General features: G+C 36.1%; 1 protein-coding gene across 1 annotated transcript in view; it reads left to right on the top strand.

Moving 5' to 3' along the window:
* The window catches only part of LOC133663943 (elastin-like), a 216,348-nt gene that overhangs the window by 17,000 nt on the left and 184,509 nt on the right, over positions 1–14,839 (top strand). The window lies entirely within an intron of this gene.

Here is a 14,839-nt window from a genome sequence, read left to right as displayed (position 1 = left end):
AAACATTCAGTGTAAAAACAAAACAGTGTAAAAAAAAAAATCAGTGTTTTAAAATTCGATGTAAAAAAAATCAGTGTATAAAAATTCAGTGTAAAAAAATCTGTAAAAAAAATTATGTGTTTTAAAAATTCAATGTAAAAGAATTTAGTGTATAAAAAAATAATTGTATTGTATTCAATGTATATACAAATCAGGGCAGAAAATCTGTGTTTTAAAATTCTATGTAAAAAATCAGTGTATGAAAAGTCAATGTAAAAAAATAACCCTCTTACTCTTATCAAAATTAAATTTTTATAAAGTTGGTTATTTTTATAGCAAATGTAAATTAGACTTTGTATGAATCAGTTAAAAAACCCAAAACTAAACAGATGAAATGTTACATAATTCTGGCATACTGTATTTACTGTAATTGACCAATATGCATTGTCCTAATCAATTAAAGTTATTCAATATAGAGCATCCTATGGGAGGCAAAACCTCTGTCTTGAATAAAATACTTTTGTTGCATAGAGCGATCTTTACAGTTTTAATGGGTGGATAAATGCAGACTTTTTCACTGTTTGGGCACCACATCTTTTGTGATCGTTTTCCACTGTTCATCATACATGATACCTTGTGTAAATGATTCCACCACAGTAAGCTGCTTTTTAGCGTGAGTTTGTGTGTTTGTTGTTATGTTCTTGTTGTCCTCGTAAAAAGTTGCATTCCCCCCACTCGGCTGGCTGCTTTGGTTTCAAATGCTGAAATGAATTTGTTGTAGGCAAGGCAAGGCAAGGCAAGGCAACTTTATTTGTATAGCGCTTTTCATACACAAGGCAGACTCAAAGTGCTTCACAGACAACAAAGTGAAATGAAAGAAAATAAAAGCAAAATTAAAATGCAGACAATTGTAGGGTTGTACGGTATACCGGTATTAGTGTAGTACCGCGAAACTAATTAAATTTAAAGTTAAAGTACCAATGATTGTCACACATAATGACTCATATCCGGTACTATACTGCCTCTAAAAATTAGGTAAAATTTGGGTATCGGATTGATACCCAAATTTGTGGTATCATCCAAAACTAATGTAAAGCATCCAAATAACAGAAGAATAAGTCATTATTACATTTTAACAGAAGTGTAGATAGAACATGTTAAAACAGAAAATAACCAGATATTAACAGTAAATGAACAAGTAAATTAATAATTAATTTTTTACCACTTGTCCTTAATAATTTTGATAAAATAATAGAATGGAAAATGACACGATATATTACTGCATACGTCAGCAGCTAAATTAGGAGCCTTTGTTTGTTTACTTAATACTAAAAGACAAGTTGTCTTGTATGTTCACTATTTTATTTAAGGACAAACTTGCAATAAGAAACATATGTCTAATGTACCCTAAGATTTTTTGTTAAAATAAAGCCAATAATGCAAGTTTTTTATGTCCCCTTTATTTACAAAAGTACAGAAAAGCAACGGTACCGGTACCAAAATATTGGTATCGGGACTACACTATTTGTTGTGCTGCTGTGTTTTTTAGATAAACTTTGCAGCGTGCAGTCATTTGTTCCACGCATGTTGCCGCAAAACAAAACCAACAACAACACTTTTCTTTTCTTTGGAACAAACCTATTACTCTTGTTCGCGTCAGCATGTTTTGCTAAGTGTGTGAATTTCCACTAAGGAAATAAGGGGGTGGGAGGAGGCTACAGAAGCTCCTGGGGGGAAAAAACATAGATTTTTAAAATCTCAAATCTACCAATAAAATCGATTTATTGCCGAGGCCTACTTCTATCATATCGAAGTCTAGTCTGACTAGAAGAAACTGAGAAGTATATTCAATAAGAAGACATCATGAACCCTTTTGAGCTAACAACATGTCATTTTAGCAACTGTGTATAAAAGGTGGGAAGTCGGAATCACGCCAAGCAGTGCTACAAGTATGTAGGAAAGAATCCGTTACAGCCCTAGTTTAAAACATAACGTACATTCTCCAAGGTTGTCTGCACTTCAACAAAGTAATGACGATCATCTTTGTTCTTGACAGTGTTGAGAGCTCCCCATACAAAAAAACCAAAAAACTGCGTGTAGTGGCGCAGCCAAAAATGACGCAATAGAGCATGTTTTCATTGGGTGTTTAGATTTGTTGACAGAAGATAGAGAACACTGAGATTTACATCACATTAAAAAGTCCAACTGGCCAGCAAGTACGCAATTTCATGCAAATGAAGGTCAGTGAGAGTATACTGTACTTGATATTAGGGGATCTACACTGTATCGTACTATACTAGGGTATACAGTGACACCTCGGGATAAGAGTGCCCCCGTTTACCAGTTCTTTGGGATACCAGGCCAGCAGGCACTAGAGAACATGTTGAGTTGGGTCCTGACGTTGAGCAGCTCAGACCTAACGTTAAAACAACATGCTTTTTGGATGACGTTTAATCAATGTTGGGTTCTGACGTTGATTTGACCATTGAATTTTGGTCATTTCCCAGCCAATATTCTACAACACAAATACAACGTTGAAACAACATTGTCATGATCTGTGGTCTGGATCATGTTTTTGTTATTTTCTGTTAGTTTTAAGACTCCAATAGTTCCTGTTTTTGTGCACCCTTGTTTGTTGTAGTTTCCATGACGACTTATGATTTTCACCTGCCTCTTGCGTTCGGGACACACTTGTCTCTAATCAAGAGACCGGTATTTAAGCCTGTCTTTGCCTGTCATTGCTTGGGTCATGCGATTGTTTGCTTCATGCCTTGCCAAGTAAGTTTTGTTTGTTCATGCCACAGTTAGCGAGTTTTTGCCCTGTCCATAGTTTATGCTAAGTGTTAGCTTTTGTTTCCTGCGCTAAGTTGTGCCTTCGCCTTGTGCGCATTTTTGTTTGTACCTATTTGAGAGTCAAGATTAAATCATGTTCCTACCTTCACGCCTTGTCCGTCCGGAAAAGTCAGTTTGCATCCCGGGAGAACAAACTTCGCAGCAAGCTGCGACCCCCCCCGTTATGACAAACAAGCTTTTTGACAACGTTTTTTCAATGTCAGGTTGTGACGTTGATTTGACCATTGAAATTTGGTCATTTCCCAACCAACAACCTGAATACAACTTTAGACATCAACGTTGACTCAATTTACAAATACAGGTACAACTATTTTGCTGCGTTGTATCAAAGTCAGTTCTAAAGACTTGAATGTATAATCAACATTGTATCAATGTCTTGGGCCTGCCGGCATTTGTCTCTCGGCCTATTGTTATGTTTTAGGTTGCAAAAATTTGGGTAGCGACTATTACAGTGGTATTACAGTGAACCACATAAGATCTAATCAAAACGTCTTACTTATCTGCTAGCATTAGCTGATAGCTAGAGATTGACGTAACTTTGTTTTTTCAACCATGCTAACGAGTGTAAAGGACAGTACTGAAAATAAGAAGTGGGTGATATTCATTGAATTAGAATTAGAATTTTAAAAATACACCAATATTTTGACACAAAATGAACTTTTAGCGTTAGATTGTCACATACAACCATTTTCAAATGTCTATTAATTGCTTAAAATGTTGTATCTGCAGTCCCGTCCGAGTGTATTTGATGGAGAAATGTTCCAACAAGCACACCAGTTGGACCTTATCACTGACCGTATGTCGACCCCCCCGCCACATTTCGGTTAAACACCCATGGTTGAGGTAAATGAGCATGTGCGGTGAAGATCAATTGTGTGAATACATGATTAATGCAATGTTTTTTTTAAAATGATTAATCACATGTGTTAACACAATAACTTTGTCAGCCTAATTTAGAACGCAATTAATCCGCCTTGTCCCAGTGTTGCACTGCACTCATTGAACGTTACATTATTGCACAACCGTAGGTGTAAATGAAGGAATGTTCCAGACGAAAAATAATAAAGTGGGAGCAGCCTTCTTCCGCCAGGTCTTCTTCCACCGATGTGACGTTGACTGGAAGCTATTCAGACTTCACCTCACATCTAATAACACACAAAAAGGTATCCACAGACTGCTGCAGTTTTTCCTAACAGGCACTACTGAGGTCAGCTTTAAATTTCCAAACAAATGGCAACCAAAGTGCACGGGCTGTCGTCACACCACTAAAAAGTTGACATTTTTAGAAAAAGTATTTTCAAGATATGATGGATGCATTTGGGTGAATTCTATCAGGGGAATTGAGCTTGAATATTTTGTTCCCTGTTTGTATCCCAAGCTTTCTCACTATTTCCATGGGAAACCAAGTTATTTTGGAGACAATAAGGTTTTGTTTGCATTGCTGTTGGCTTTTGAGGAGGCTTAAGCAAAACGTAGAATTTACATGACATTTTGATGGTATGTTTTGTTGCAGATCCAAAAAGATACAAATGCAGGATTTTCCTTGATTGCTCCATTATTGATTCATTAATGTTCATTAATGCTCTCCTACTGAGAACTGATCCATTAAATCATGGTTATCCAATATGTGAATATATATATATATATATATATATATATATATATATATATATATATATATATATATATATATATATATATATATATATATATATATATATATATATATATATATATATATATATATATATATATATATATATATATATATATATATATATATATATATATATATTTATTTATTTTTTTAGGGATGCAACAACTAATCGATTAAATCGATTAAAATCAATTATAAAAATAGTTGGCGATTAATTTAATCATCGATTCTTGGATCTATGCTATGTGCATGCGCAGAGGCAATTTATTTATTTTTAATTTATTTATTTATTTATTTTAATAAACCTTTATTTATAAACTGCAACATGTACAAACAGCTGAGAAACAATAATCAAAATAAGTATGGTGCCAGTATGCTGGTTTTTTTCAATAAAATACTGGAAAGGATAGAAATGTAGTTTGTCTCTTTTATCCGATTATTAATCGAAGTAATAATCGACAGATTAATCGATTATCAAATTAATCGTTAGTTGCATATATGTATACTGTATGTGTGTATATGTATACTGTATATGTGTATATATTATATAGCCTATACATGTATATGTGTATATATTATATTATTATAATGGATATATGATTCATAATTAATATAATTGGATATTAAGAGAATGTGAAAGATTGACTCCTACCTTGTTTACTTCCGTGACGATCTCCTTAAAGTTTTGTAATCAATCAGATATATCAAGCAGCTAAAATGCGCCACACATGGATAAGTGTGGCGAGTGTTTTGCATTTTTCCCATCATGCTAAATGGGTATAAATGTAATTTTTTTTGTGGTGCATGGACATTTTTCTTATAATATCCGCAAAGTTCAGTGAGCAGGTTGTGTTATGTGTGACCATGTTTGTTGACATTTTGTCTTGGTTAGATTTGTTTTCCAATATGACTAGGGAAGCTTGTTTGCATTGGGTCACATAAGTAAATGCTTCGCAGGATTTTATTCAGCGTATGATTAAATGGTCATTGACCTGATTTACGAGTATTGTCAATTTAGTATTAAAAGTAATCTTTTAAAATGAATGTAATCTCCCTGCGGGCAAGATTCCTTAACTCCTGACGTTTTGTGGGCCATACTGAGTATGTCGGCGCGTCGCACTAGACTTATAGTTTGGCCACCCCTGCATTAAATAATATGACAGTACCCTGAAAAGTTGGAATAAAAAAAGGAAAGTCGCCTTGTATTAAAATTAGGATTCTGCAGCATAGGGACAGTGATGTCGTCAATTAATTAGACCTGAAACAGATGTTGGCAACAGGTGACTGCTGTCATGATTTGGTACAAAAGCAGCAACCATAAATGGTCTTTGAGAGCAAAAGAAAGCTCAGTTTGTGCAGTAATTCCTTTAATGCCACAGAAGATTTGAATATTTCACCATCTGCAATGGTGTAATGGAGGAATTCGAAGAATCCTGGGGAATTAAGGGTTGTGCAAGCCTGAGCTGATCACCTGTTCTTGCACAAGGAGAAAAGACTCGTCTACTCTTTGAAACTTTGAAACATCTGGGCCTCGAAAGACCGGACACAGAACTAGGAATGATCTGAAAGAGACACCTTCTCTGTCATGGTTTCAATAAGTTGTATTCAATGCGGTGATGTAATATCTAAGGGTTACCGATATTGAGCCGATACAATATCAGCACAAATCATACATAATTTATCTATTTTCTTGTGTAGAATTAAAAAAAAGAGAGAAATTACTCAAACAGACAACAATGAAAAACACATCTATTTTTGTTATTGTTATTATTATTATTATTACCGTATTTTTTGGACTATAAGGCACACTTAAAATCCTTTCATTTTCTCAAAAATCGACAGTGCGCCTTATAATCCGGTGCGCCTAATGTACGGAATAATTCTGGTTGTGCTTACCGACCTCGAAGCAATTTTATTTGGTACATGGTGTAATGATAAGTGTGACCAGTAGATGGTAGTCACACATAAGAGATATGTGTAGACTGCAATATGACGCCAGTAAACAACACCAAAACTTTAAATGATCCTTTGAAAATAAAGACCATTACACACGGCACTCAAAAATCTGTCAAAATGTTTTAGTATGGCTTTGAAGCCGCATCGCTTGATGGATTGTCGGCCCATTACAGCTACCGTAGTCAGAGATACAAGTATTACTATGGTGTGTGTATAAGGACCGCGAAATGGCACCCATTAGCAGACATATCATCTGGCGTTTTGTTTCACAATATTATGCAAAACCAACTTTTCTTACCTTCTGGTACCTGCTGATGTGTATTTGAGATCTGCATAAGTCCTGAAAATTTGCGCACGTCTGCCACTGTAGTCCGTGCCGATACCGTAGTCGATTAGCTTCTTCTTTTTCTCTATCTTCTTGTTATGGGACATTCACCTTCTGCTGTTACCATTTTTAATATGAAGTAGCGTAAAGTTCTAACTTATGTGATCGTTTTGGAAGCGCTAAAAACTACCAGTGTAGCGGGTTTACATTATTCCCCCACGGAAATTTAGTTGATAGAGAGTTCCGGTCGGACGGTTTTTCACTTGTTGTTGTACTAGTGAGCGACGGATGAGGAGATGCTGCTCCGTTGTTTATTTAAGTAAAGTCTGAATGTCATTAAAACAGTTAGCTCCATCTTTTGACACTTCTTCCACTCCCGTTCTTGCACGCTACACCGCTACAACAAAGATGGCGGGGAGAAGACGCTGCCGAAGGTGAGCCACGTAAATAAGAGCGCCCACAAAACAGCGCATTGATTGATTGATTGAGACTTTTATTCAGCCTTTTTCCACGTCCGCTTTCCCACGATATAAACAGCGTGCCTGCCCAATCACGTTATTCCATACGAGGCTTGATTGATTGATTGAGACTTTTATTAGTAGGTTGCACAGTGAAGTACATATTCCGTACAATTGACCACTAAATGGTAACACCCGAATACGTTTTTCAACTTGTTTAAGTCGGGGTCCACTTAAATTGATTCATGATACAGATATATACTATCAGATATATACTATCATCATAATACAGTCATCACACAAGATAATCACATTTAATTATTTACATTATTTACAATCAGAGGTGTGGAGGGGGGGGGGGGTAGGATATGGACAGCAAGTAGTGGACATAGAGAGAGAGAGAGAGAAAGAGAGATCAGAAGGCATAGGAAAAAGTATCTGCATTTGATTGTTTACATTTGATTATTAGCATTTGATTATTAGCAATCCGGGGAGGGTAGTAGTTAAGGGTTGTAGCTGCCTGGAGGTGAACTTTTATTGCGGTTTTGAAGGAGGATAGAGATGCCCTTTCTTTTATACCTGTTGGGAGCGCATTCCACATTGATGTGGCATAGAAAGAGAATGAGTTAAGACCTTTGTTAGTTCGGAATCTGGGTTTAACGTGGTTAGTGGAGCTCCCCCTGGTGTTGTGGTTATGGCGGTCATTTACGTTAAGGAAGTAGTTTGACATGTACTTCGGTATCAGGGAGGTGTAGTGCATTTTATAGACTAGGCTCAGTGCAAGTTGTTTAACCCTGACCTCCACCTTGAGCCAGCCCACTTTGGAGAAGTGGGTAGGAGTGAGGTGGGATCTGGGGTGGAGGTCTAGAAGCATCCTGAAGAGACTGTCAGAAAGCGGCTTGAAGATGATGTGTAAAACATAATCTATGCAACATTTTGACCAAAGAACCACCATTACATGTTATGTAGACCACAAGGAAAAAACCTGACTAAACCCGCTCATCGGCAGTGCGCCTTATAATCCGGTGTGCCCTATGGTCCGGAAAATACGGTAATACAATTGCTTTGTTTATTATTATCCTCCCACTTCGATCGCATATATTAAGTTCAGTTAAAGTACCAATGATTGTCACACACACACTATGTGTGGTGAAATGTGTCCTCTGCATTTGACCCATCCCCTTGTTCACCCCCTGGGAGGTGAGGGGAGCAGTGAGCAGCAGCGGTGGCCGGGAATCATTTTGGTGATTTAACCCCCAATTCCAACCCTTGATGCTGAGTGCCAAGCAGGGAGTTTAATGGGTCCCATTTTTATAGTCTTTGGTATAACTCGGCCGGGGTTTGAACTCACAACCTACCAATATGAGGCCCTTACCATGCATGGAAACTCACCTATTTTTGCAGGCGCATCAGGAATTGATATTGATATTTTTTGGGGCCTGAACATGAAATTTGAAACTTGACTCAGTAGAGCCCCCTAAAAATGAGAAAAAAATTACACCCTGGTACCAGATTCGCGTATCATCATGAAAATCGATGGACACGTCGATCATGAGAGGACGCAAAGTCTAAGAATCCATATTTGAAAATAAACCGGAAGTCGGCCATATTAGTTAAAAACTAGTCCTACTTTAAAGGCCTACTGAAACCCACTACTACCGACCACGCAGTCTGATAGTTTATATATCAATGATGAAATCTTAATATTGCAACACATGCCAATACGGCCGGGTTAACTTATAAAGTGCAATTTTAAATTTCCAGCGAAACTTCCGGTTGAAAACGTCTATATATGATGACGTATGCGCGTGACGTCAATCGTTGAAACTGAAGTATTCGGACACATTGCATCCAATACAAAAAGCTTGGTTTTCATCGCAAAATTCCACAGTATTCTGGACATCTGTGTTGGTGAATCTTTTGCAATTTGTTTAATGAACAATGAAGACTGCAAAGACGAAAGTTGTAGGTGGGATCGGTGTATTAGCGGCTGGCTGCAGCAACACAACCAGGAGGACTTTGAGTTGGATAGCAGACGCGCTATCCGACGCTAGCCGCAGACCGCATTGATGATCGGGTGAAGTCCTTCGTCGCTCCGTCGATCGCTGGAACGCAGGTGAGCACGGGTGTTGATGAGCAGATGAGGGCTGGCTGGCGTAGGTGGATAGCTAATGTTTTTAGCATAGCTCTGTGAGGTCCCGTTGCTAAGTTAGCTTCAATGGCGTCGTTAGCAACAGCATTGTTAAGCTTCGCCAGGCTGGAAAGCATTAACCGTGTATTTACAGGTCCATGGTTTAATAGTATTGTTGATTTTCTGTCTATCCTTCCAGTCAGGGGTTTATTTCTTTTGTTTCTATCTGCAGTTAAGCCCGATGCTATCACGTTAGCTCCGTAGCTAAAGTCCTTCGCCGATGTATTGTCGTGGAGATAAAAGTCACTGTGAATGTGCATTTCGCGTTCTCGACTCTCATTTTCAAGAGGATATAGTATCTGAGGTAGTTTAAAATACAAATCCGTGATCCACAATAGCAAAAGGAGAGAGTGTGGAATCCAATGAGCCAGCTTGTACCTAAGTTACGGTCAGAGCGAAAAAAGATGCGTCCTGCACTGCACTCTAGTCCTTCACTCTGACGTTCCTCATCCACGAATCTTTCATCCTGGCTCAAATTAATGGGGTAATCGTCGCCTTCTCGGTCCGAATCGCTCTCGCTGCTGGTGTAAACAATGGGGAAATGTGAGGAGCCTTTCAACCTGCGACGTCACGCTACTTCCGGTACAGGCAAGGCTTTTTTTATCAGCGACCAAAAGTTGCAAACTTTATTGTCGTTGTTCTCTACTAAATCATTTCAGCAAAAAGATGGCAATATCGCGAAATGATCAAGTATGACATATAGAATGGATCTGCTATCCCCGTTTAAATAAAAAAAATTAATTTCAGTAGGCCTTTAACAAACACCTTCAAAGGACTTTGAACAAATGAGCCGCAGTTAAAATGAAAGAGCAAGTTATCCATCCAATTGTACACCGTAAAAATGACAGTATATTTTGCTGTAAAGTTTACAATGTCTTTAACAGCATAATGCTGTAAATTGAAAACAATTTCACCACTCTTTTTTTTTTTTTACTGTAAAATGTTGGCGACTGAGCTGCCAGGTTTTTTTACCGTAAAATTCACGGTTGTTGTTTTTACGGTGTATTACTGTAAATGGAAAAAAAAAAAAACGGTACCACGGGATTTTTTTCAGTAAAAACTGTCTGTTCAGTTGCCAGAATTAAAAAAAATAAACAGTGGTTCTGTTTTTCCATTCACAGTAGTATGTTGTAAAAAAGGCCGCCGATTTCACAGTAAAATTCTGGCAGGAGTATACCGTAAAAAAAGTGGTACTGTTTTCCCATTTACTATAATCCGTTGTAAAAACACTGTATATTTTACAGTAAAATTCTGGTAACCGAGTTGCCATTTACTATAAAATCTACAGATTAGTTTTTTCCAGTGTACTTGAAAAATATATATAATAATCAAATTCATATATCATTCGCTGTTACATGTGGCCTTTTGAGGGCAGCCATAACTACGATGTGGCCCCCAATGAAAAAGAGTTTGACACTCCTTCACTAACCTATTTATTATCAACCATTTTGTATCGACATTAAGTTTAAGTTAAAGTGGAGTGGTAATAGTTTTTTTGGGTGAATTTATTAAGTTAAGCTCATGACGCAGTAAGTTGAATAATGCGGACACGCTTGTTACTGGATGCTTTCTAATGTATATTACTTACAGACTTTGTATGTGTAAGTAATATAAATATAATTATTTGATACTTGTTTATATTTGGAAATATGCGGTTTTACACTGCAATGTTCAATTGATTATTACGTACGTCTAGCTTGTGTGCTATTGTGTGCTTCGCTGTTGTGTAGCTGCCAGCCCGTAGAAGCCTATAGCCGACCATGTTTACCTTTTGTGAATGACTTGACTCAAATAGGAGAAATTGTGTGCTAATTGATGGACATTTTGATGTTAACTGGCTGTCTCAAGTAGGACATTTTATTGGACATTTTAGGTGCAAGCCGATATATAATCCGATACTTGTTATATTATCTGATATCGGACTGATATCACTATTGGATCAGGACACCCGTAGTAATATTTACATTGAAGAGTAAAATGGGTTGGTCAGACATACTGCACATGTCATTCTTGTCTATTTATTTCAACAATTGTGTTAAAATGGTCAAAGTGTATTGCACACGTTATCTAAGTCGACAGTCGTAGGGTTTTAAATGTGCCCCATTGATAGAGTCTGTCACATTAGCCGCATTTTAATCAGTGCTGTAATCCCGGCCAGATTCAACACAACACATTGTTGGAAGACAAGTATGAACGAAAACGCTGAAAGACAAAACTTTGGCAAATGTCGACTCGGTCTTGGACATTCTGCGAGAATAGTTCCCAGATCCTTCAGACCTGTCGGAAAAATATTATTTGCTGCATAACCGGCCAATCGTTTCCAAAACATGTGTGTATGTGATTAGAACTTCTCCTGTGACTGCTTGTGGAAGTATGGAGTTGTTCTGATAGCACCATGGCAGCCATTTTTGGGTACGGCATATCCTCCAAAATAAAATGGAATCTGGGTGTACTCTAGAGCAGTGCTCCCCAACCATCGGTACCGGTCCGTGGACCAATTGGTACCGGGCCGCGGCCGCACTAGAAATTAAAAAAAAAAAATGTTTTTTTTGTTGTTGTTTTTTTTCAAGAAATAAATAAAAATAAAAAATAAATATATATATATATATATATATATATATATATATATATATATATATATATATATATATATATATATATATATATATATATATATATATATATATATATATATATATATATATATATATATATATATATATATATATATATATATATATTTATTTTTATTTTTTTTATTTTTTTAATTTCTTGTGCGGCCGCGGCCCGGTACCAATCGGTCCACAGACCTGTACCAAAAAAAAAAATCAAAAAAAAATTATTATTATTTAAAAAAAAAAAAAAATTAAATCAACATAAAAATCACAATATATACATTATATATCAATATATATCAATACAGTCTGCAGGGATACCTCTCCGTAAGCACACATGATTGTATTTCTTTATGACAAAAAAAAAACAACAACCCCATAACACCCTCCCGGTCCGTGGGAAAAATTTTCAAGCGTTGACCGGTCCGCAAGTACAAAAAGGTTGGGGACCACTGCTCTAGAGTAGTCAGTGTACAGCTTAAATAGCAGTATAGAGTTACTGTCACTTAAAAATGTATATTTACACAGCTGTGATTATGTGAATAAGACAAATGAATACCAAAATAATTGTGTCTTGCGTGCTGCTTTTAGCGCTGTGGTCTGGGGGCCGCATGAGTGCTGCTGCAACTAAGGAGCTGCGGGTAATTGAGGGGTTGCGTCAATTCTGGATGAAACATGATCCCTTCGTATTGAAGACTTTGCAGTTTTCCAACTTTTGGATGCAATATATGTCATGGGATTCTATGTTTTCATATTCCTGTTTTTTTTTTTTTGATTTATGTTCTTATGCTCCCTCCACTTCCTGTTTGGAGAGCTGAACTACACTCCCCTTCCTGATTGACAATCAGCAGACACACTGGTTGTCCGTCATGCTTTGTATCTCTGCCTTACTGCACGTTCTTGTACACCCGGGGTCGACGTCCTCGGTCCAGGCTGGTCCTCCCCGCTGATTAAATCACCTTTTACCTGCACGTCGCCTCCTGTCTCTGCATCACGGGGTCACGCCAACAGCCGCCACACAGTTCTGTAAGTTCTCCGGGCATTTGATCCGTCGGTTGTCTTAGAAGATGTTTTGCCTCTCATCCGATCAGTTCTTGCTCGAGAAGATAGGACAGCTCTAGACTAAGAGGATAGTATCGGAGCCAAAGTATTTATACTCTACAAGAATTGTTTCTGTCATGACCTGTCACAGCAGGTCATGTCTTGTTCCGTTTTTGTTGTACTTCTCCTGTGTTTAGGGCTATTTCTGTTTTCTCTTGTTTACCTCTCGTTGCTAGGAGCGCTGATTGTACACACTTGTCTCTGTTTGGTGATTGGGACTTGCACTTGCGGCCAATACCTTTTTATGCCGGTCAGCACGGGATTGTTGCTAGCCTTGTACTACTGTTTACGTTTCTTGTTAGCTTTATGCTACTTTTGGCTTTTCATGCTTGCCTTGTTATGCTATGCTAAGACATTCAAGCTTTTGCCGTAGGCTTCACGTGCGCTTTCTAGCAGTACGACTCTTTGTCTTGTTAGTTGTTTAAAGGATTAAATACCATATTTTCCTGACTATAGAGAGCAACAGTATATATACCACACCTACTAAATGTTATATTAGTGGGTTATATTAGCCGAACCGGCCTATAAGCCACAGATTCTAAACCTTGTGAAATAAGTATTTTTACACAGAGAGATGTTGTAGATTTGTTTATTTTCATACCTTATTTGTTTCCAAGAAGAATACATCTATTAATTAGCAGCACCGTTCTATAGGCTGCAGGGTTCAAAGCATAGGAACAAAAATAGCAGATTTTCTACACAGTTGCCTGCCTAGAGCCTGTTAAGCTCTTTTGTGGCGCAAAACAACGATCTTCTAAGACAACCAAACAGTCCAGTTGCTATTAGTTTACTGCTGTGAGTCTACAATAACCAAAATGAATGATAATATTTACAAACATCGCATTTATAGTTTACGCATATATCTATAAAATGTCAAATGTCATGTGTAGTTTTGGTTGTATATTTGCATCTAGTTCTGGGCTTTAATATATATACACACACACACACATATATATATATATATATATATATATATATATATATATATATATATATATATATATATATATATATATATATATATATATATATATATATATATATATATATATATATATATATATATATATATATATATATATATATATATATATACATATACATATATATGTATATACATATATATACAGTATATATACTGTACATATATATATATATATACATATGTACATATATATATATATATATACATATATATATATGTATATACATATATATACAGTATATATACTGTACATATAAATATATACATATGTACATATATATATATACATATATATATGTATATACATACATATATATATATACTGTATATATATGTATATGTATGTATATATTTATATATGTGTGTGTGTATATATATATATACATATATATGTGTTTATATATATATGTATATATGTGTTTATATATATATATATATATATATATATATATATATATATATATATGTATATATATATATATATATATATATATGTGTTTATATATATATATTTGCGTGTGTGTGTGTGTGTGTGTAATAATTATATTAATATGATGGATATATTATTAATATATATAATTGGATATTAAGAGTATGTGAAAGTTTGACTCCTCCCTTGTTTACTTCCGTGACGACGTTCTAAATGTTTTGTAATCAATCAGAAATATCAAGCAGCTAAAATGTGCCAAACATCGATAAGTATAGAGAGAGGGTTTTAC

The sequence above is a fragment of the Entelurus aequoreus genome, linkage group LG13, assembly GCF_033978785.1.
Source record: "Entelurus aequoreus isolate RoL-2023_Sb linkage group LG13, RoL_Eaeq_v1.1, whole genome shotgun sequence".
Lineage (NCBI taxonomy): Eukaryota > Metazoa > Chordata > Actinopteri > Syngnathiformes > Syngnathidae > Entelurus > Entelurus aequoreus.
The sequence above is the reverse complement of the archived record's forward strand: the minus strand, read 5'-3'. Positions and strand labels throughout refer to the sequence as shown.